A 22,901-nucleotide genomic window follows, 5' to 3' on the forward strand; every position below is an offset into this window, starting at 1 on the left:
CTCTCTCTCTGACCATACCCCCACTAATGCTCTCTCTCTTGCTCTCTTTCTGTAAGTAAATAAATAAAATATTTTTTAAAAATAAAAAATAAAAAAATAGACTTCTAAGTTAAACACATGAAGTGTGCAATAGTGTCATAAATGCTATATGCTTTGAAAAACTGAGAAAACAACATCATCTCATTGACCCAACTTCTTTTGATGGAATGACTGTCTATCTGAAGATACCATGATGAAATCCTAAATGAAAAATACTTTCGAGTATATCTCTGTTGAACTTCAGTTCTTGTACGTACTACCTCTTCTGAAGAAAACTGAGAGAAATGGACTCAGAATTGTAACAGGAGATCAGAATCAAAATTTGGAGAGCCAGGAAAATGTAAAGGAGACAAATATACTGACCTTTTAATTAAGGAATTTTGAATAGAAAACACTTAAGAAAAAGTCACTTGTAGTTGGGCCCCTAGGTGGCTCAGTTGGTTAAGAGTCTGCTTTTGGCTCAGGCCATGATCCCAGAGTCCTGGGATGAGTCCCACATCAGGCTTCTCCCTCTGTTCTTTACCCTGCTTGTGCTCTCTCTCGCTCACTCTCTCTCTCAAGTAAACAAATAAAATCTTTTTAAAAAATCACTTGTAGTAATGTATACTTACAAGTTTAAATATGATTTGTTTTTAGAAAATCTGCAATTTGGCAGTTTTTTGAGGTAACATACAATGAACAGCACATATGTGATGTGTACCATTTGACGAGTTTTGACGTATATTTATATTTGTGAAACCACATCACCACAATCAAGTAACTCTATTAGCCTCAAAAGTTTCCTGTTTCTCCCCCCAAGCAAACTGATTCTCTCTCCCTCTCTTTCTTTCTCTCTTCCTAGACAAGCTCTATGTGGAGCTTGAACTCACAACCATGAGATCAAGAGTTGCATGCTCTACTGACCGAGCCAGTCAGGCACCCAATCTTTCTTTCTTTTTTTAATTAAAAATTGTTTAACTGTGATTTTTAAAATAACATAAAATTTATTATCTTAAGGATATAACAAAGATTAAAGCAGAAATTATTGAAATTGAGAATAGAAAAAAATCAACAAAGCTAAGAATTGCTTTTTGAAAATATCAACAAAATTGAGAGTCCCTTAGATTCACTAAGAAAAAAAGAGAAGAAAAACTCAACTAATATCAGAAATGAAAGAGGGGACATTTTAACCAATGATACAGAAATAAAAAGGATTATAAGACACTACTATGAACAATTATATGCCAACAAATTGGATAACTTAAAAGAAATGGAAAAACTCCTAAAGCAGACAATCTACAGAGACTGAATCATATAGAAAAAGAAAGTCTGAACAGACCACAACTCCTAACAAGATTGCATCAGTAAACAAAAACCTCCCAACAGATTCCCCTGTTCATAGATGTCTGGCCTAGAGCATCAGGAAAAGACTAAAGATTAGACTGTAAGAAAATACGGAAGCCATGTTTCAGAGACACAAATTATAGGTAGTCATCAGTGTGTAAGACATGAGTCTCACATAGCTAGCAGTTTGGTTCTCAAAAGATCTCTAAATTGTATGCAGTTACTTGGGAAGGTGGGTCATGACTCTGAAAAGGGGTCTTGAATTGATGTGGAAGGGAAAGTAGGTTCAGGTGAATGCACGAATAAAAATAATTTCAAGTGACAGACAGGCAATGATCATCATAGCAGGTAATATACTTCTGGGTGACCAGACAAAAGAGAAGGCATAGAATGGATTGATTCTTCCTCTTTGGCCATTGTTTGATAGTCTCATTCCCAAATCATGTATAGTCTCTCTAGTTTCAAAGGACAAAGATTAAAATGTATACACCTCCTAACAAAGAAAAGCCCAAGACCGGATGGTGTCACTGGAAAATTCTACCAAATATTTAAGAAAGAATTAACTCCAATCCTTCTCAAACTCTTGCAAAACAGTGAAGGGGGAATATATCCAAATTCGTTCTCTGAGTATTACACTGATACCAAAGCCAGATAAAGACAGTGTAAGACAACTCCAAACCAATATCCCCTATGAATACTATGTGGAAATCCTCAACAAAATACTAGTAAACTGAATTCAATAGCACCTTAAAAGGATTATACACCGTGATCAAGTAGAATTTATTCCTGGATGGTTCAATATCTGATCAATAAACAGATGAAAAAGTGCTCAATATCGCCAATCATCAGAGAAATGCAGAATCAAAACTACAATGAGATATCACTATATACTAATTAGGATGGCTACTATAAGAAGAAAGCAAGATGGGAAGAAAGAAAGAAAAGAAAAAAGGGAAGAAGGAAGAGAGGGAGGGAGCAGGCAGGCAGGCATGCAGACAGAAAGTATTCACAGGGACGTGGAGAAGTGGGAGCCTTGCTGGTGGGATTTTTAAACGGTGCAACCACCTTGGAAAATAGTATGGCAGTTCCTTATACTATTTCATTTCATTTCATTTCATTTCATTTCATTTCATTTCATTTCATTTCAGAAAGAGAGCACAAATAAGGGGAGGGGCAGAGAGAAAAGCAGGCTTCCCGCTGAGCAGGAAGCCTGATGCGGGGCTGGATCCCAGGATCCCAGGATCATGACCTGAACCAAAGGCAGACGCAGGTGCTTAACCAACTGAGCCACCCAGGCGTCCCCCTCATACTATTTTAGTTATTCATTTAATTAATTACCTTAAATTAATTACTAATTTAATTAGTCGTTTTATTTTAATTTAAGTAGAACTACCATATGATTTAACAAACCCACTTCCAGATATATATCTCAGGGAAATGAAAGCGTGGTCTAGAAGATGTTTGTACATCCATGCTCATAGTGGTGCTATTCGTGATAGCCAGAGGGGGGAAAAATACAAATGTCCATTGGCAGACAAATGGATAAAGAAAATGTGGTCTACACATATGAAGGAATATTATACCATCTTAAAAAAGAAAGAAATCTTATCACAAGCTACGACGTGGATGAATCTTGAGGATGTCATGCTAACTGAAATTATCCAGTCACAAAAGGACAAATATGATGTGATTTCACTTATAAGTGTTATATAAAGTAGTCAGATTCAGAGACAGAAAATAGAATGCTGGTTGGCAGGGGCCAGGTGAGGGGGGGTTGTTTAAAGTGGATAGAGTTTTTGTTCTGCAAAAGGAAAAAGTTCTGAGGACGTTTCCTAGCAATATTACATACAATATTTCACAACAATGCAAATATACTTAACACCACTTAACTGTATTCTTAAAAATAGTGAAAATGGTAAATCCTATGTTTCTTTTTTTAACCACAGTAAAATAAATTCTATAAATACATAAATAAAACTGACCATACCAAGCACTGACAAGAATGGGGAGGAACTGGAATTCTCATACATAGCTAGTGGGAATATCAAATGGTATAACTCCTTTCGAAAGTTTTTTCAACTCCTTTAGCAATTTCTTACAAACCAAACATGCCCCTGTTCCACTCTAGGTATTTACCCAAGGGAAATTAAAGCGTAAGTTTATACAAAGACATGTGTAAGAATGTTCATAGTAGGCGCCTAGGTGGCTCAGTGGGTTAAAGCCTCTGCCTTTGGCTTGGGTCATAAAACCAGGATCATGGGATGGAGCCCCACATCAGGCTCTCTGCTCAGCAGGGAGCCTCCTTCCCTTCCTCTCTCTCTTCCTGCCTCTCTGCCTACTTGTGATCTCTGTCTGTCAAATAAATAAATAAAAATCTTAAAAAAAAAAAAAAAAAGAATGTTCATAGTAGCTTTATTTGTAATAGTTAAAAGCTAGTAACAATCCAAATATGTATCAACAGTGAATAATCAAATTGCATATATCCATACAATGAAATACTACTTATAAAATAGGTGTACAATTTAGATATCATTTGAATTTCTATTATGTATCAAGCACTATGTCTAATGCTTTAAATATGTAATCATAATTCTATGAGGTAAGAATCATCGGCCTTATTTTATAGATGATGAAATGGAGTCTTAGAAAAGTTTTTAGCACAGGATTACATAGCCAAGCTATGCCAAAGCCAGGACTTAAACTTAGGTCTGGAGAATTATCAAAGATGGAATACTTAGTCACCACACTGAATTTGTTAAATTCAGCAGGAGTAACACACTGATTAGCTGACAGTAAACACCTCAGTTGAAGAATTCTTTAGGAGAAGAAAATAAAAAGCTCTCTCTGGCTGCTCACCATGGTGTTAACTGATATACTGTACAACAGTTCAGAATGTGGGCTTTCAGTGTAAACAGCCTACTTGTAAATTCCCATGGCTACCATTTCCGAGTTGTGTGAGCTATTTCATCTCTCTGTTCCCTTAGCTTTAGGGTGGAGATAATAGAGTTTACCTCATTCCCTGCTTGTACTTAAAACAGTTCCTGGCATATCATACAAAACTACCCATCTTTATTTAACTTCTTCAGCGGAAACTGAATGCTTCCTATCTCTACCAAGAGGGTTAAAATACGTTCAAAAAAGAAAAAACAAACAAACAAAACCCACTTCATTCAGCTTAAGGTATTAAAAGTGATTCTGTGTAACCCCACAGGCTAGGCCCTGCTGTGGAGCAAAGCTGAGTCAGAGGAGAGTCCCTCCCCTCAGGAATTCTGCAGTCTCTTAAGCCAAATGCTACACTTGGCCTCTTCAATATTCTTCACATTTACATGCCCCTTCACTTTGTGCTTGGTTGAACTTTACATTTAAATTTTTGACTTTGCAACATTCTAATCTATTTTGCATTATGATGTACTGTGTAGAGATCATTTCCCATTTAGGGCTTCCTAAATTACCAGCCCAACTTCTTTCTGGATGGGAATAGTTCTTGGTATTAATATTTCATTTCCTTTTACTGCTGAATCTTAGTGAAACTCACTAAGCTAAACCCGTTTGGAAATAAAATTTAAGCATTTTAAGCACCATCAAACATAACTTGTAGGGACTGTAATGTTATCCGCAGAAATTGACTCACCCCTTTCATGAGAGGCAGAAGGAATCACAGGTGAGAGTAGCTTCAAGTAGACCAGGTTTTTGGTACTAAGTAGATGACCTCTTTGACTTATGTGAAAAGCTAATATTGATGTCAGATTGACAGAATCTTTCAAAGACCAAAGCTAAAACCAGGTTCCATGTTAGCGCAATACAATGTGTCTAAATCATGTGACCCCTCCGTAATGTTGGTTTTAGGACAGGACAACGAAGACAACTACATCAGGTTGCCTGGCTTAGGGAACAGCACTGTGATAGATGCTAGGTGGTAAAATTACGTTGTGGGTTGAGCTGTGTCCCCTAAAAGTTCATATATTGAAGTCTGAGTCCCCACCTCAAAATCTGGCCTTATTTGAAAGTGGGATTGTTGCCTGTGTGATTAGTTAAGTTAAATCACGGTCCGTAGGAGGGCCCCTAATCCAGCATGACTGGTGTTCTAATAAAAAGGGGAAATTTGGGGACAGAGATTCATACATAGGGAGAACACAATGTGCAGATTTGTTGGAATTATGCTTCCATAAGCCAAGGATCTACTGTAAGCTAGGAGAAAGATGGAGATCAAATACTTTCCAGGCACCTTCAGAGACAGTATGGTCCTATCAACCCCTTCATCTCTGACTTCTAGGCTCCAGAGCTGTTAGACAATAATTTCCGTTGTTTAAGCCATTGATACTATTACAGCACCTTGTTAAAGTAATGTAATTTGGGAGGGGAATTCTGTTCTCTTCTCTTTTTTTCCTTGTGTTTCATAAATGTTAGAGCTCTTCTGCAAGTCGATTTTATTGTTTGCTTTAATTGAAGGATATAAATACAAAGCAGTCACTTCTCCCATGTTGCCTAAGATTTGCTATTAGGAGATAGGACTGATCAACTGGGAAGGCACATTTGAATCTCAGCTCGGTCACTCATTTGTTCTGAGACTTCGGGCAAGTTACTTAGACTCTCCCAAGTTCTAGTTTCTTTCTTTATGACATGGAGATAATAAGATCACCTGCCAGTGTTGTTGAATAATTGAGATAATGTATGTAAATTAATAGTGTGCTTTCACAAAATGCACCCATTTTTATTACAAAACAACTACAATTTAAGGCAGAAAGATCAAGACAAGATCAGAGATGTAGCAGGTGCTTCAGTGGCTCAGAGGGGGTGAGATCTCACATGTGGCTGGGGAACCTGGATGAGGGTGGCGGCATTTAGGTTGGTTTTAATTGGTAGATGGGATTGGTGAAAAGGCATTCATGGTGAAAGAAACAGCATGAACACAGACAATGTGTCCCCAAAACACAGGCACATTCGGCAAGTAGTATGGTTTAGATTGGAGGGTCAGATATGAATTTTAGATTAGCTCTCTTCCTTAGAGAACACCCTTCACAACCTTGACTTAAATGGTTTCCTATCTTGGCTTTACCCCTTTGCATTGTATCACCATACTGATTTCCTTTTTAGCTTGTGTTGCAAACTGTAATTCTCCTATTTATTTATCTGGTTACTTATCTATTTGTCTGTAAAAGCAGAGTCTATCTCTCTTATTCAGATCCATATCCTAAAGAGATGCTCAACAAATATATGCGGGAAGAAAGGGAGGGGGGCAGCGGGGAGAGAAAGACACAGATTGAAAGGGTGGGAGGAAAATGAATGAATGAAGCAGTAGAGGAGTCCTAGCAGATCAGATGAAGAGGTAGTCTGGAACCAGAGCATGAAGTGGCTCTTGAAAGGGCAGACTGAAGATCCCAATGCAGACGTCTGAATCAATCATTCTATCATCTATCTATCCATATCTATCTATCCATCATCTTTTAATTTATATACATACACACACATAGATATATAGATATATGTATACATATCTATATTTTTTAAGTCCCAAGGCCAGGAGGTCAAGACCCCAGCTGAGATCAAGGGTTGGACACTTAACAGACTGAGCCACCCAGGCGCCCCTCTGAATCAATATTCTTTCTTTCTTTTTTTTTCAAAGATTTTGTTTATTTATCTGACAGGCAGAGATCACAAGTAGGCAGAGAGGCAGGCAGAGAGAGAGAGAAGGAAGCAGGCTCCCCACTAAGCAGAGAGCCTAATGCGGGGCTTGATCCCAGAACCTTGGGATCATGACCTGAGCCAAAGGCAGAGGCTTTAACCCAGTGAGCCACCTAGGAGCCCCTGAATCAATATTCTTTTTTTTTTTTTTAAAGATTTTATTTATTCATTTTACAGAGAGAGATCACAAGTAGACTGAGAGGCAGGCAGAGAGAGAGAGGGAAGCAGGCTCCCTGCTAAGCAGAGAGCACGATGCGGGACTCGATCCCAGGACCCTGAGATCATGACCTGAGCCAAAGGCAGCGGCTTAACCCACTGAGCCACTCAGGCGCCCCCTGTATCAATATTCTTAAAGGAAAGATTTAGTATTCTGTATATGTAACATCCACCTCTGGTGGGTCTTGTCTTCAGGCAAATTTGGGAAATACTTTAGACCAATGGTTCTCAAAATATGGTGCATCCAGGACTTTGTCAGAAAGGCAACTTCTCAGTCCCCAGTAGAGACCTACTGATTCAGAACCTTGAAGGAATCTGTATTTTAACAAGGTCCCAGGATAATTGAAAAGCACTTAGAATTAAAATCCTGCCTCTTACTGTAACATTTAGACTTAATGTGTTCGGGCTGCTACAACAAATATACCATAGCCTGGGTGGCTTAAACAGCATGCACATATTTCTTGCAGTTTTGGAATCTGGAAAGGCCAAGATCAAGGTGCCAACAGACTGGGTATCTGGTTCACAGACAGTTGTCTTCTCTCTGTGTCTTCACATGGCAGAAGGGAAAGGGAGCTCTCTGGGCCTTCTTCTTTTTTGTTTTTTTTTTAAAGGACATGAATCCCATTCATGACCTACTTAGCTCCCCAAAACTCCACTTCCAAATACCATCATATCTGGGATTGAAGTTAAAGCGTTGTCAGGAATTTCTGTATAAGTATGCTTACTGTAAATATCTTCACTGCAAGCATTTTCACTGCATAACTAATTGTCCTTAAGGCAATTTTGCTGTAAATGATTAAAAAAAATAACTTGTTGATAGTTTGTTTTCCTTTTTCCATTAATGCTGGGATCGATTTTTATATTGTAGATATATTACATAAGTCTTAGCCTTCGTTAAAGTCTATACAGTGGCACGGAGTTTTAATCCTCATTCCCCGTGGAATTTTGGAACATCTATAAATGGAGATGTAACAATATCCTAAAAACAAGTAACAATGTGAAAGGCTTTCACAGCTCAATACAAAGCACATCTACAAATAAGCATCCTAGTATTTAGAAACTGATACCTCTCTTAATGAAGGAAGAAATTTTAGTGAAAAAAGATAAAGGATGATGCCAAACAAGGAGACAAGTCAAAAGCAAAAAAAAAAAAAAAAAAAAGATAATGCTATGAATGAAAGATTTTTTGGTTTGGGTGTTTTATTTTTTTTTTAATTAAAGATTTTGAAGACAAATACTTAGGTACAATTCACAAAATAAAATCAGTTATTTGGACAATATTGCCATGAACCTATGCTACATATTTTGGATATATTCCAATGTTTTGCATTTTGCAGTCCATTCTTTTAAGTTTTGTCATTCATTTTTCATGTTTCATTATATCCTTTTTAATGAATGTCCCTCTTTTATTTTTTGTGATTTTTGTCTTTTATGGAAAATTTGCCTGACAACCAATTAGTTATGCAGCAAAAACATTTGTGACAAAGATGCTTACAGCAAAACTACCCAGAAACAGTCTCAACTCATGAATTTTAGATGACACAAACACTCAGTCTATAGAACATTCTTTGATGTCCACTCACTGCTTTGCTTAGTCCAGGTCTGAGTAAAGAATTGGACTAAATGTACTTTGGAGTGATGGGAGTCTTACAGAAATCAGAAATATAAATATTCCCACTCTATTTGGTGCCTATAGATAGATCTCAGCCTCAACTATGAGAGTCCCTTAAAATTGCAACATACAAGTAGCCTGTTAAACAGCAGTTATTCTGGGACATTCGAGTCTGAAGCCAAAAATGATCTCCTACCCGGACTCAAAGAACTCAAAAGGAAAACACTAGTGACAGTAAATCACTAGAAAAAAAGACAATGCAGGAAAAAACAGAAATAAACTCAAAGAAATAATCTGTCCCCCATTTAGAAAAATCCTAAAGTCTATTTATGAGGAAATACTAAAAGGGTAGGGAACAGACCAAAATCCCTTCATGAATCATGGAATCTTAAACTGGTATCAGATGTTCTCCAGCCCCAGCGAGCCATAGCAACATTTCAAATTCTTCCAAATAAGGTAGCCCCAGCCAAAAGCTAAGCTCTTAAAGTCAGTGATTTCCTCTTACCTGATTGTTTCTTTGGGGTAGAATGAACCGATTGTTGTGAGAACTACAGTGCATTTATACATGTAAGACCAGAAGGATTGTGGAGGTTTCTTTAAACACACACACACACACACACACACACACACACACACCATTTTTACTGAGTCAGACTTTCCAGTGTATCAGTTGGAGAAAAGGGTAGTATAAATCCAAGAGGAGTTGTCTGTGGTTTCATTTGGTGGTCAGGAAGCTAGAGGGGATATGTTTTCCCATTGTAACATAGCAACTTGATTTTAGGGCTTCTCCTCTGTCATGTGCACGAAGGAAGATTCCAAGTATCTCACAAGAGAATTTTCCAGAAGGTGTAGAGATGATCTTTACCCAGGCTATGAGCTCTCAGACATATATGTAAAAACTAACCACTACAAGCTGAATTCTTGGATTCCAGAAACTTGAAGAGTAAATATTATAGAATTATAGACTCTTGGCAAGAACTCTTATTAGAATGCTCACTACAAGAGTTACTTGTGTGTCCATATATTCATGTCCTCCACACCAGTGGTGGGGGTGGGGGGCTGCCTGGGCCAAAGTCAGCTCCCTTGGGCTAGTCATCTCAGGTGGTGAATAGCTGACTTAGTTTACCCCAGTGTGCCACATAATATTGTTCTGTGTGACGAGTTGTGAAAAGACTGGGAAGCTCTGGTGTGAATTACACCCAGGCTATAGGCTTTCCAATAATATGAATAGATGAGTGGATTTAGGTGGCATGCCATTAAAAACACTGAATTGCTTAATGAGAAAAAAAAACCTTTCCTATTCAATTCTTGTTTAATCCTTCTGTCTAGAGAGAGAGAAATGATCAGTTTGGTGTTATCATATCTACAACTATTAATTTTCCTTTTAACAAAGACAGCCCAGATCACAGACACAGAGCTTTGGCCATGCAAACTCTAATTAGGATTTAATAACATCAGTTTGTTTTATTACATTTTTGGGAAGCCACTGATTTTTTTTTTAAATTTATTGAAGTGATTTCAAGTTTCATTCTAAAATAAACTTATTTAGATAATAAAGAGTTGATGCAAGGAAAATACTAATAAAAGATGGTACAAGTTGTACCTTTCCCATATGGCAAAAATTGTAAAGATGATATTCAAATGACTAAAGTTCTAAAAAAACATCATCCATTGGGTTGCTTGAATTCACTCCCAATATCTCTGATAAATCATTTAAAACCCTCTGAACATAGCAAACATTGTCGGTGTAATTTATTCCCATTATAGATACATAAAGTTGTTAAAATTTTAACACTATTAGTAGAAATATGTTTCCTAGGAACTTCCTATCAATAATTCTAATTAAATATTTGGAGATAATCTTTCTTTCGTTTCCTCCCCCATACTGTTACTATCTGTCGTCTCCTGTGACACATAACCACCAGACCTTCTTTCTTTAAGTCAAACTCTTCTATTTCTTTCCCTTTGACACAGTTCTGGTTACACTCACTGTCCTGGCAATTCTTCTCTGGGCTTATTATAAATTAACAGTGTCTCTCTTAAACTGAATCAATAACAAGTATTTTGGTTGCATATAGGAAAACAAAACAAAACAAAAACAAACAAACAAAAAAAAAACACAAAGAAACCAAAAACCCAGTCAGCTTAGGCAAAAAGGAGACCTTATGGTCTCACTTAATTAAAAACTCCAGAGTAAGTTTCATTGAAGGCATGATTTTAAACAGAGGCTCACAGAAGATGGCCGGAATCAAGATTTACCGTCCCTCTCATTTCACAGCTCCATTTCTCTCAGAAAGAAATCCAGGGAGAGTTTTCCCTCAGAAGAACAACATAGTTTAAAAATACAGCTTTACCTTTTTGGAGTCTCAAGTCTAGTAGAGCTGAGTGGGAATCTTTCAGAAATCCAGAGCAAGTCTCATTGTATACTAGCAGTTCTGAATGTGTCACATGTTTTCTTCTAAGCTAAATACTGTTACCAAAAGAGTTTGATATGCTGCTCCATCAGGAGTAAGAAATAAAGAAAACTTTCCTGGAAGTGCATGGTTGTAGGTGAGGAAAAAGTTGATGTCTCAGAGGGAAAACAAATTGTATTTCCTGGAAAAACTCATAGTGTGTGCCAGATATGAATTCAGTTCCCTGGGTAAAGTCAAACCAGTGAAAACAGTTGGACAATTGCCTCCTTTATTATGAACTTCATGTGTCAATATAGGAGTGAGTGAGAGCGTGTTCTCCATTCTAAAACTATACCGGGGGCTTTTATTTCCCAGTCCTCTCTGTGCCGGTGACCTATGCATGGTGGGAGAAATAGAAAGCATGACATCAATATAAGACAGTGTTCTTTCATTTCCAGACCAAGGCATGTAATTAACAAGAGCTGGTGAGAAGAACATGAAGAAAGAGAAGGAGGAGGAGGTGGAGGAGGGGAAGGAGGAGAGTGTTCTAGTAACTGGATACCCTGATAGCAACCAGGTGTGGGCAATGACAGCCAGAGAGGTGGGAGAGAACCATAACAAGTGGTGACTATAACTCAAAAAGCAGAGTAGAATTGCCAAGAAGAAGAACGAATTTCCCAATTTCAAAACTCATCTAGAATCAAGACACCGTAATATTGATATGAAAAAACATAAATTAATGGAACAGAATTTAGAGTTTGGAAATATTTACGGTCAATGTATTTTTGGAAAAGGGTCAAGAAAATTCTATGAGAATTGTCTTGCAACAAACAATGCTGGAGTAATTAGATATTCACATGCAGAAAGATGAATTTAGATCCTTACCTCACACCATAGACACAAAAATAATTCAAAATAGATCATAACGCAAGTTGTAAAGGATGCTAAATTAGACTGCATCAAAATTAAAAGCTATTGTATTTCAAAAGACACCATTAAGAAAATGAAGGGATAAGTTCTAGAAAGAGAATGTTCACAAATCATATATCTAATAAAAGACTAGTATCTAGAATATATGAAGAACACTTTTAAATCAATAATAAGGGGGCGCCTGGGTGACTCAGTGGGTTAAGCCTCTGCCTTCGGCTCAGGTCGTGATCAAGTCACGACGGTCCTGGGATCAAGCCCCAAATTGGGCTCTCTGCTCAGTGGGGAGTCTGCTTCTCTCTCTCTCTCTTCCTGCCTCTCTGCCTGCTTGCAATCTCTCTCTCTCTCAAATAAAAAAAAAATTAAATCAATAATAAGAAGACAAACAACTAGATTTTAAATAGAGACAGAAGGCTTGATGAACATTTCCCCAAAGAAGATATACAAATGGCTAATAAGCATATGAAAAGATATGAAACATCATTAGATATCAGGAAAATGCAAATTAACAGCACAGTGAGATACTGCTTTTTAACCACTCAGAATGGCTACCTTCAAAAAGTCGGACAATATCAAGTGTTGGCAATGATGTGAACACGCTGGAAACTTTATACTTTGTTGGTGGAATTTCCAAATGGCACGATCACTCTAGAAAAGAATGTGACAGTCTCTTAAAAGGCTAAACATAGATTTACCATAAAATGCAGCAATTTCACTTCTAGGTATCTACGCAAGAGATATGTATGTCCATACAAAGACTCACACCGTCATTATCCATAATAACCAAAGAGTGGAAACCATTCAAACTTGCACCAAGCAGTGAGTGGATCAGTAAATGTGGCAGAGCCACACAACGGAAATCTATGATGCAATAAAAAGGAATGAATTGTAAATACAAGTTGCAACATGGATGAGCCCCAAAACTGTTATGGTAAGTAACAGATCACATGATTCCACCTCTGTGAAATGTCCAGAAAGGCAGAAAGGTAGATTTAGAATATAGATTCGTGGTTGTCGGAACAGGAGGGAGGAATGGAGATTGTCCGCAAATCAATTTGCACTGACAGAAACGGACTGGGATACAACTCCATGTATTTACGAACAACACTGAATTGTACACTTAAAATAGGTGGGTTTTATATGCAAGTTACCTCTCAGTTATCTCTCTATTTATTAGAGGAACCAATAAACACATAAATAAATAAAACAGAATACTCACAGCAACCCAGCAACAAACTTTGTAAGAGAAGATATGTCCCAACGAAGCGGTGGAATTAGGAATGATGTTTATATTTTTGTGTATTTTCCAGTTAAAATGTGTTTTTAAATCAGGAGAAAATTCGGAAAATTGTACTCTGAGAGTGAAACATAAAATTGCTCCATGATGGGTCAGCAGAGAGTGATGTAAAGTCACCTTGATAAAGAGACAAAATGGCTCTCAGGCCTGCAAGATTTGGCAGTGACCTGATTACAGTTAATAACACATCTAAAGAAAGATGAATCAATCAGCAGAGAACACTGATCAATAAAGAAAGCAAAGAAAAGGGGCACTTGCACAGGCAAGCTTTGCAGGAACTGACCAATGCCCCACAGGAAGGCAGAAGACTAGGCAGCGTGGGTGTGCCCTCCCCGCGGTGGAGATGGTTGCCCTCCGTCTCGCCGGGGTTTCAGAGCACCAGACATTCTAAGGGCGGTCTGACAGATTTGTCTTCTTTTAACTGCATGGTCACCCCGTAACACTTCTATACATTTTTTTCCTAAGTGATTCTGTGTCTTGAGTAAGCCCATTCTGATTGATATATTATGAATTCACACACATTTGGGTTATATACTTGAGACTCCCAACATTTACTTCAGTGTAAGTCAGCTTGTCCGAGCAAGATGAAAACGATGCTCCTGTAAAGCTGAGAAAGACTCTGGACAGTGGCAGATTGTTGAGGATGAATGCTGCCTCTTGGAAGTCGGTCAGTCAACTGACCTTGTTCGGTGACATCCCACCCTTGACAAGAGCTTCCCATTCAGCCTACCATATCAAGAAATGCAAGACATGAGATGTATTCAAATTATTGTATGTTCAGCATATTTTTTTAAGAAGCTACTTATGGGAAGAATTTAAATTATCTAAATCTTATACTTACTGACTCCAGATCCATCCAGCCATAGCAACTATAATTCCAGCACTAGCTGTTTCAGCTCAGCCTTACTCATAAAACCAGCCCTGGGGAAATACAGAGCTTCCTTCCAACAACTCTTGCTGGTGGTGATGCTCCATTGCTCATGATACTCCATTGCTGGTGATACTCCACTGCTGGTGATACTCCACCACCAAGAGGCTGTGGCTCTGTGTCAAAGCCTCTGGGGGACAATGTGCCTGCCTCTAGGGATAGTGGAGCTTACCCATTTGAGCACTGAGCTCTAGTGTCCCACAATATATAGGTACTTTTCATGACTGACCTTATGTCCTGGTTCATAATTTCTATTTTCATTTTCAAATGGAACTTTGAGGTCAGACTCCTCTATCTCATTCCTGTCTGCCCTCAACCTCCTTCCACATGACCCCATGCTAATTGGGTCCTGATAGTGTCCCTGCCTTGACCTGCATGGACAATTTGATTTTGGCAGTCTCTTAATGCTCTGAGACATCTTTTCCTAGAACAGGAACTTCGTCGTTCCTACGGCAATTTTGTTGCCATAGTACTACTATTTGGGGATGCCTGGGTGGTTCAGTCTGCTAAGCGTCTGCCTTTGGCCCAGGTCGAGCCCCACACCATCAGGCTGCTTGCTCAATGGGGAGCCTGCTTCTCCCTCTACCTGCCTCTCTCTCTCTCTGACAAGTAAATAAATAAAATCTTTATAATACTGCTATTCAATTCTGATGTGAATCACCTACAGTTAGCATCAGACTCCAAGGTTTAAGGGAAGTCCCCAATAAGACTACCCCCACTTCTGCAAGTTCAGGGTCCCCAGACCACCTGCACTTCTGATCAACTGATCAACCAGTTGCAAATTTGTGAGGTTTTACTATCCTTTCAGGTTTGATAATATTCTAGAATGACTTACAGAACTCAGGAGAGTGTTACCCATATGATTGTCAGGGTATTTTTGTAAAGGATACAAATTGGAACTGGTCAAATGAAGAGTCATATGGAGTGAGGTCTGGCAGGTCTCACATATAGAGTTTCCAGGCGTTCTCCCTATGGAATCGGGACCCATCAGCCTTCTTGCACATCTATGTGTTCACCAAGCCACAGTGCCCAGAGTTTTTACTGAACTTTCATTATGTAGGCATAATCCATGGTTTCACTGGCTACATGACTGAACTCAATCTCTAGCCTCTCCCATCTCTTTGAAAGTTGAAAGTTTGTGCTAATATCACTGTGGCTCAAGACTCCACTTTTAATCCATGGTTGGTCTTTCGGGCAAGATCCGGGCCCCATGCTGAGTCACCTACTTAGCATAATCTTAGGTGTGGTCCAAGGGCCCACCCCAGGAAAACAAAGACTCTGCTATCACGGGGGAATTCCAAGAATTTGGAGTTTCTCTCCTTCCTAAGAGCCAGGAATGAATGCCAATTGAATTATTTATTATATAACACTTGCATGTTGCAGTCACTCAGGAAGCTTTCAAAAATGTTCATGCCTGGGGGCATGTGGGTCGCTCTGTCAGTTAAGTGTTGACTCTTAATTTCAGCTCAGGTCAGGATCTCATGGTCATGAGATCCAGACCTACAAGTCTTCTTGAAATTCTCCCTTTCCTTCTTCCCTTTCCTCCTCCCCCTGCTCAGGCACACACACTCCTTCTCTCTCTTAAGTAAATAAATAAAATCTTCAAAAAAATTGTTCTTGCCTGGATCCTACCAAGAACTAATTGGTCTGGGCTGAAACCTGGATGTAAGAACTTTTAAGGTCTCCTCCAGATAATTCTAATATATCCTACAAGCTATGCTTCTGATCTTGCTTTAGCTTCTTAATTTGAACTTCTAGGCTATGTGTGTTCCTCCAAATGAGATTGGAATTGTTGGTCTGGTTCATGGAGCTCCCAACATGCTGCTTAGCTGGGGCCAGACATCTTATGATCTATCTTAAATCTTGGGTCTCTGTGCTGTACAGCTGTGAATGGACCCATTCTCAACATAGTCCAGTATTCCCTAGACATATGCTGTGTACACACTGCACTGTGCAAGGTAGACATCTCTTAATCTAATCACCACACATTAAGTTAGCATCAAGCAAACCTACTGTACAAACAACTTAGCAGATTTATTGCTATTTCTGACATATTTATAAGCTTTAACAGAAATATTGTCACATCTCTATCAGCCTTAAATTTTTATTTCCAGGTTTTTTTTTTAAGATTTTCTTTACTTATTTGAGAGAGAAAGAGTGAGAGAGAGAGCATGAGAGGGGAGAAGGTCAGAGAAGAAGACTCCCATTGGAGCTGGGAGCCCAACACGGGACTCCGGGATCATGACCTGAGCCCAAGGCAGTCACCCAACCAACTGATCCACCCAAAGGGCCTTTGTTTCAAGTTTAAAACCATCTAAAATGAATCAGAATTTACCTAAAATTATCCTGTATGTTAAGGGAAAAAGTATGATGGATTCCCACAGAACATATTTTGAGAAATTAAATATTTTAAAAATTTTACAATATTCACATAAATGTGATATATCAGAATAGTCTATAAATCAGTTTTTGGAAAACTAGCCTTCAACAAATTGGAATTCTGCAAATTATATTCTTGGCTTCTGCTTATGATTAGCTTCCATCATCTAAAAAAATTTGCTTATGTGAGAAATTTTAAACCCTAGTATTTTCCATCAAGATTTCCTTGTATAGCATGTGATTAAGAGATTGCATTTTGAAAGTGTTTAAAATAAAAAAGGCAGGAGTAGAGAGAAGGAAACCAGGAACCACTTCTGACCAACCAAGGTTTTTCCCAAAAACCTGGGAGGAACTCTCCAACAATGAACCAAGAAATTTGTGCAGCAGGGAGAAAAAAAAATTAGTAGAACTTGGAAAATCAGTTGGGGTAAGAGGTTATATTTGACATGAAGGCCCTGATAGTACATTTCCTGAATAAAAATAGTGATTGCCTTTATGCATATTATCTTTTCAAAGTCAGGTCAAGTTAAAATGTGAGCAATTTTTTGTCGATTCACTTAAAGAAAGAATTTTTCAAAAAACTTCTCTTTCTACCTCAGACTGGAATAGGAAATAAATTTTAGCAAACTTCATTTTCTGCCATCAAGAAGGGAAGGGGATTCAAATTTGTGATAATGATTGCATTTTAAGTTACCTAAGAAAAGTGCTAGTGAGACTAGAACTGCCTTCTAAAAATAAACCAAAGCAACCACATAAAAGCTTCTTGAGTCCTGGCTTCAAAGTGCTCACTCAGAATTCCAAACCTCTAGTTTTCAGGTTCTTTCTGAGGTTGTTGGTGCGCTAACCAACCCTGAGGACCGACCCTGTAGGACTCAATAAGAATCCTAATAAATATGTAGCCATGGTTGGGAGTCTATGGAAAATAAGTAAAATTTCCACAACCTCAATTATCTCATACGATTAGGGGATCTAGAAATGCAGAGTCAAAGTTAAGAGTTCTGAGTAACTGGTTTTCAAAGACTCATTCAAATGGGCTAAAGGTGCATATTAGTTTGGCTTTTACACCTCCTGCTGCTTTTCAGGAGGACAAATAATTACAGTGATTTAGCTTTGAAATGTGCAGCTCGGAGTTGGATGTGGAAAAGTCACATAATGGTGTCAGCACTTCAGCCCAAAGTAAATAAAATGGTGAAATATATTTAGCACACGATAACACAAAGCACTGAAAACAGAGATAGTAAGAAGAAACTGTCTTTATGTGATTAGAGAACTTTACAAAATACCAAGCTTTTACAAAAAGGAAATAATTACAGAAAATAGAAACAGTGGGAAAAACCAGAAAGTTTTCCAAGTTCCAAATTTCCATCCTAATTCTAGCCCCTGAAATTCTAGACAGGTCAGTTTCTCAGGCTCTTTGTCTGGATTTCTTCCTTCTAACCTTTCAGCCTCCCTCTGTGTGGCAATGGCTTAATTCTGGATGCAGTAGAGCTGTTGCTTAGATGTCTAATGCCTTTCAAGGCTAATGTGACAATTCAAGCAAGTGGTGGCTTCCATTCCCTCTCCAGATGCCCGCGAGAGGCACTTTGGCAGGACTGCGGGGTCACAGAGGAGATTCTGCCCTCCAAGAAAGGCTGCTTTACTGTTTTCTCTTTCTTTTTACCACAGACGGGGTTTGCACACAAATACTAATTTGCTTCAAGGGACTTGGAAGGTCTACTCTGCCAAACAACTGACTTTTTAACTGACTTCGCAATTGAATGCAAACAAAAAGCAGCCCAATAGTTTGCATTCTAGAAATAGTCTTGGATCCTTCTGTTCACAGAAGCTCACCCTGCCCCATCACTTACTTGCCTGAACCCCTCCCCATGCCCCATTCCTACCACCTGAAACTGCCATCACTGATGACCTGCTAGTTGCTAGATCCAAGTGACCCTCTATCAATTCATGTCTTACTTTCCAGATCACAGAAAGTTAATGCTGTTTACCAGCTGATCAATAGAAGACATTGATAATGTTCTGTTTTGGTTTTCTTCAGCATTTCTGACCACTCCCTCACAGTCTTCATAAGGAAGATCTCTTTCTCTATGCATTTTATAAATGTGAATTTTCTGTAGAAATCCATCAAGGACTCTCTTCTTACTCATCTCCTTATTCCTGTGTATTTTTTATCTATTCCTTTGCTTTGTCATCTTTAGGTTGATGAATCCCATCTTATATCTCTAGCCTATCTCTCTCTTGAGATTTTTAAAAAATATTTATTTATTTTAGACATTTAGAGAGAGAGAGAGAGTGGGGGGGGATGGGGGATGGGGTGAGGAGGAGGAGGAAGGAGAGAAAGAAGGAAAGAATCCCTGAGTTGACTCTGAGTTGAGTGCAAAGCCCAATGTGGGGCTTGATCTCACACCCCATGTGATCATGGCCTGAGCTGAAACCTAGAGTCAGATGCTCAGTCAACTGAGCCACCCATCTCTCTCCTAAGTTTTAATCTCATATATCTGAGCATTCTTGGGGAGGCATCCCTCCATTCTTGGAGGGATTCAGAGAGGAGGAACACATAAATGGTACCAGAGCCTTCAATTTCAGAAACTCTGTTGTTCCTTTAGTGTCCTAAAGAAACTTAAAAAGAAGGAAAACAAGTATGTAGAGGTGCTATCTGCTTTGTCTGACATCTTAATCTTGGTATCATTGGCTGTAATTTCACTTAGAATTTTTTAAAAAATTAAGCATGTGACCATTTTTTTTTTTCAAATTTGAGAATTCCCTTAAATTAGATGTCAATATTTCAGGGCAAGAGTGAGAGGACATGGGACAAAAGGAAAAAGCTTAAGTGTCAGTTTAGAGCAATGGTCAGTGACTTCTTTTTGTATTTCTTATACTAATATTAATATTTATACTGATTTGTGCTTCTTTCAGGTAGAATGAGTGGCTGCAGATAAAAGAAACTGGATTCCCCAAATAACAGTTTATTCCACTCTTCATGGACATCTGAAGTTCAGTCGTCGTGAGCTGTGATGCTGCTTTTGCTTTACTAAGGTAAGACCTCAGGAAAAAGCTCTCTTTAGCTTTCTTTTCTCCTAACCCCAGGCTGTGACCTTCTTCCTTGTGGTCCAGTGTGACTGTCATCATATCCATGTTCTCAGGAGCAAAGGGCATACTCACACAGTCCTTCAAGGATGTTTTCTTGATGGATGTTTTCACTGGCCAAATCTTACCCACGTTGCTGCTTGTAGCTAAGAGAAAAGCTGTCCAATGTGGTATTTATTCCAGGCAGCTCCGTGTCCCTGTCAAACACTGTGCTTCAGTTGCCTTAGACGAAGTGGACAATAGATGAGGGGGAGGTGGGCAACCAGAAATCTCCACAATATTGCATTCTAACAATGAATGAAACCAGGAGAAAATATTTAGATTTATTTGATGACAACAGGTGATGGAAATTCTGCTTCTTCATGAAGATTCTGTAGCGAAAGAAGATATTTGTATGGAAAAAATCAGTGAGCTTGCAGGGTTCTTTTCAAGGGTCCACAGCCTCACTCAGCTTCAGGTGCATCACAGGACACATGGACTTCGGGGCTCAGGGGCCATTTTCCTGAGAGGTGGTAGGTAGGGAGACCTTATCCCAGAAGATTAGAAAGCTGTGGAGCCGTAATCCGAGCAGCCGCCAGCTCAGGATTGTTCCCCACACAAGTGCCTCTGTTATTTTGTGTGGTTCTATCTCTCAACATTGAAATGAGGACTCCCACCACTTCTCTTGAACTTACAGACTCCTCTGTAAAAATCCCTCTGTGGAGATTTTTCTCCCTCCTAGTGAATTTAAAATCTTCCTTTGTTCAGAATATTTCTTCTTCCTTTCCCTTCAACATGACCACAACCACAAGAATGTGATCTTTGCACACAACATTCACCAAATCCAGCAAAAACAGCCTCAATGGACCATTCCTAGTACTTAAAGAGATTTGGGGTTGTTTGCTCTTCTTTTTTTCCAGCAAAGCCATCTTAATTTGGTGGGTATACCTTTCATGGCTTTCTAAACTGTAGTGAGCCTTAGATTAAAGGGGTTAAAAAAAAAAAAAAGGAAACAACAACAAAAAAAATTCTTAAATTTCCCTGAACTAAAATAGCTGCACAGAAACCCATAATATTTGAAATATTGATGTTCTAAGAGATAAAATAATGTTGGGTAAATATGTCACATGTACAAATAATTTCATTTCATAATTGGGCTTTAGAAATGCTTTGCTCTTTCTTTTTTAAGATTTTTATTTATTTATTTGACAGAGGGATACAGAGTACAAGTAGGAAGAGCGGCAGGCGGAGGGAGAGGGAGAAGCAAACTCCCCGCTGAGCAGCGAGCCCCATGCGGGGTTCAACCCCAGGAACCTGGGATCACAGCCCGAGCTGAAGGCAGCCGCTCAACCAGCTGAGCCACCCAGGCTCCCTGAAATGCTTTGCTCTTAATCAAAGAGACTCACATCTGCTTTTCTAAGTTAGGTTTCAATCTATATATCAAATGGGCAACGTAGTATCAATTCCACTGGGGAAAAAGTATCTCTGACACCAGGAAAGTTTTGAACCCTATTGAATTCAATATTTTATCAACAACATGAATAAAAATGTATTAAAAGCTTGGGTGGGGGTGCCTGGGTGGCTCAGTGGGTTAAAGCCTCTGCCTTCAGCTCAGGTCACGATCTCAGGGTCCTGGGATCAAGCCCCACATCAGGCTCTCTGCACAGTGGGGAGCCTGCTTCCCCCTCTCTCTCTGCCTGCTTCTCTTCCTACTTACGATCTCTCTCTGTGTGTCAAATAAATAAATAAATTAAAAAAAAAAAAAAAAAAAAGCTTGGGTAACTTTAAAGTGGGAGGAACAGCAAATGTATAAATGACAGAATCAAAATTCAAAAATGATCTCAATAACCTATTAAAAGCTGTGTAGAGGGGCACCTGGGTGGTTCAGTCAGTTAAGCATCTTCCTTTGGCTCAGGTCATGATCCCAAGGTCCTGGGATGGAGCCCCATGTCAGGCTCCCTACTCAGTGGGGAGCCTGCTTCCTTCTCCCTCGCTTCCCTGCTCATGTGCTCTCTGTCACTATCTTTGTCTATCTCTTAAATAAATAAATAAAAATCTTAAAAAGAAAAAAAAAAGAAAGTTGAGTAAGAGTTCAGCATCTAGATTCATAGCTACCTGGCTTATGGGTATGGTGCAAGGTCAGAGAGGGTATCAGGCCAGCATGAGCAGAGGAAGTGTACAGGACCCTCTTGGCTGGTATGTATGGAGAGAGGGAGAAGAGATGACCGGCCTAAAAGGGGTTCCATTGGCCATATCTGGAAAAATCTGAACAGCCAAATTTTAATGTTTTATGGATTATAACCAACTGAATAATTAGGAATCCACGTGCTTATATCGAGTAACTGAATTAATACCTGAGGGAGGAAAGTCTATATTATAGTAGAAATCCAACTAAGAAATGTAGAAGGAATTATGGACATAGGAAAAAAATCACCATTTGGCAAAAGCCACAGTAATAATTGATTCAGATAAAAATCATCAATGGAAGTTAATATTAGTAGGTAGAAGTACAAAATACTTAGTAATTAATTTCACAGTAGAGAAACCTGTCCAGTATCGTTTTATCTAAGTTTAAAAGTCAGTATCACCAGAAATAGGACAAACTGACATCATGTGCCTCCTGATATGATAAACTAAGAAGGACATGGCATCATGTTCACAGCATTCCTGTCAAAAGTTAACAACTGGGATTTAATCATGAGGAAATGGAAGACAAATATAAATTGGGGGAAATTCAAAATATATCAATATCAAAATAACTGATCTGTATCTTCAAAAGAGTCAAGGTCACAAAGGTGAAAAGAGGAATGAAGAACTATTCCAGACAGAAGAGCCTAGACTAGAGACATGAACCAAAAAGGAAAAGGTGTTTGTTAAGGATACTGTTGAGGAAATCAACACAATTTGAATGGGATTTATGTATTGGATGGTAATATTATATTATCAGCATCCTAATTTTGATGATTCTAGTAGTAATATAGGAGAGTATCCTTGTGTTTTGGGAAACATATAGGAGTAATGGGTGTCTGTCATATCTATAAT

The 22,901-nt window shown here is 38.7% G+C and overlaps 1 protein-coding gene across 25 annotated transcripts in view; it reads right to left on the bottom strand.

Moving 5' to 3' along the window:
* The window catches only part of STX11 (syntaxin 11), a 114,183-nt gene that overhangs the window by 16,947 nt on the left and 74,335 nt on the right, over positions 1 to 22,901 (bottom strand). For 4 of the 25 annotated variants that reach the window (XR_009354588.1, XR_009354585.1, XR_009354591.1 and 1 more), the window contains exon 3: positions 12,745 to 12,840. The exons of 18 other annotated variants lie outside the window; for them this stretch is intronic. The gene's annotated coding sequence lies outside the window, so the exon portion shown is untranslated. Of the gene's footprint in view, positions 1 to 12,744; positions 12,841 to 18,031; positions 20,837 to 22,901 lie in introns of those variants that run through there. 3 more of the 25 variants (XR_009354600.1, XR_009354595.1, XR_009354596.1) reach the window with 2 other exon arrangements.

Source organism: Mustela lutreola, chromosome 6 (genome assembly GCF_030435805.1).
Source record: "Mustela lutreola isolate mMusLut2 chromosome 6, mMusLut2.pri, whole genome shotgun sequence".
NCBI classification, from domain to species: Eukaryota; Metazoa; Chordata; class Mammalia; order Carnivora; family Mustelidae; genus Mustela; species Mustela lutreola.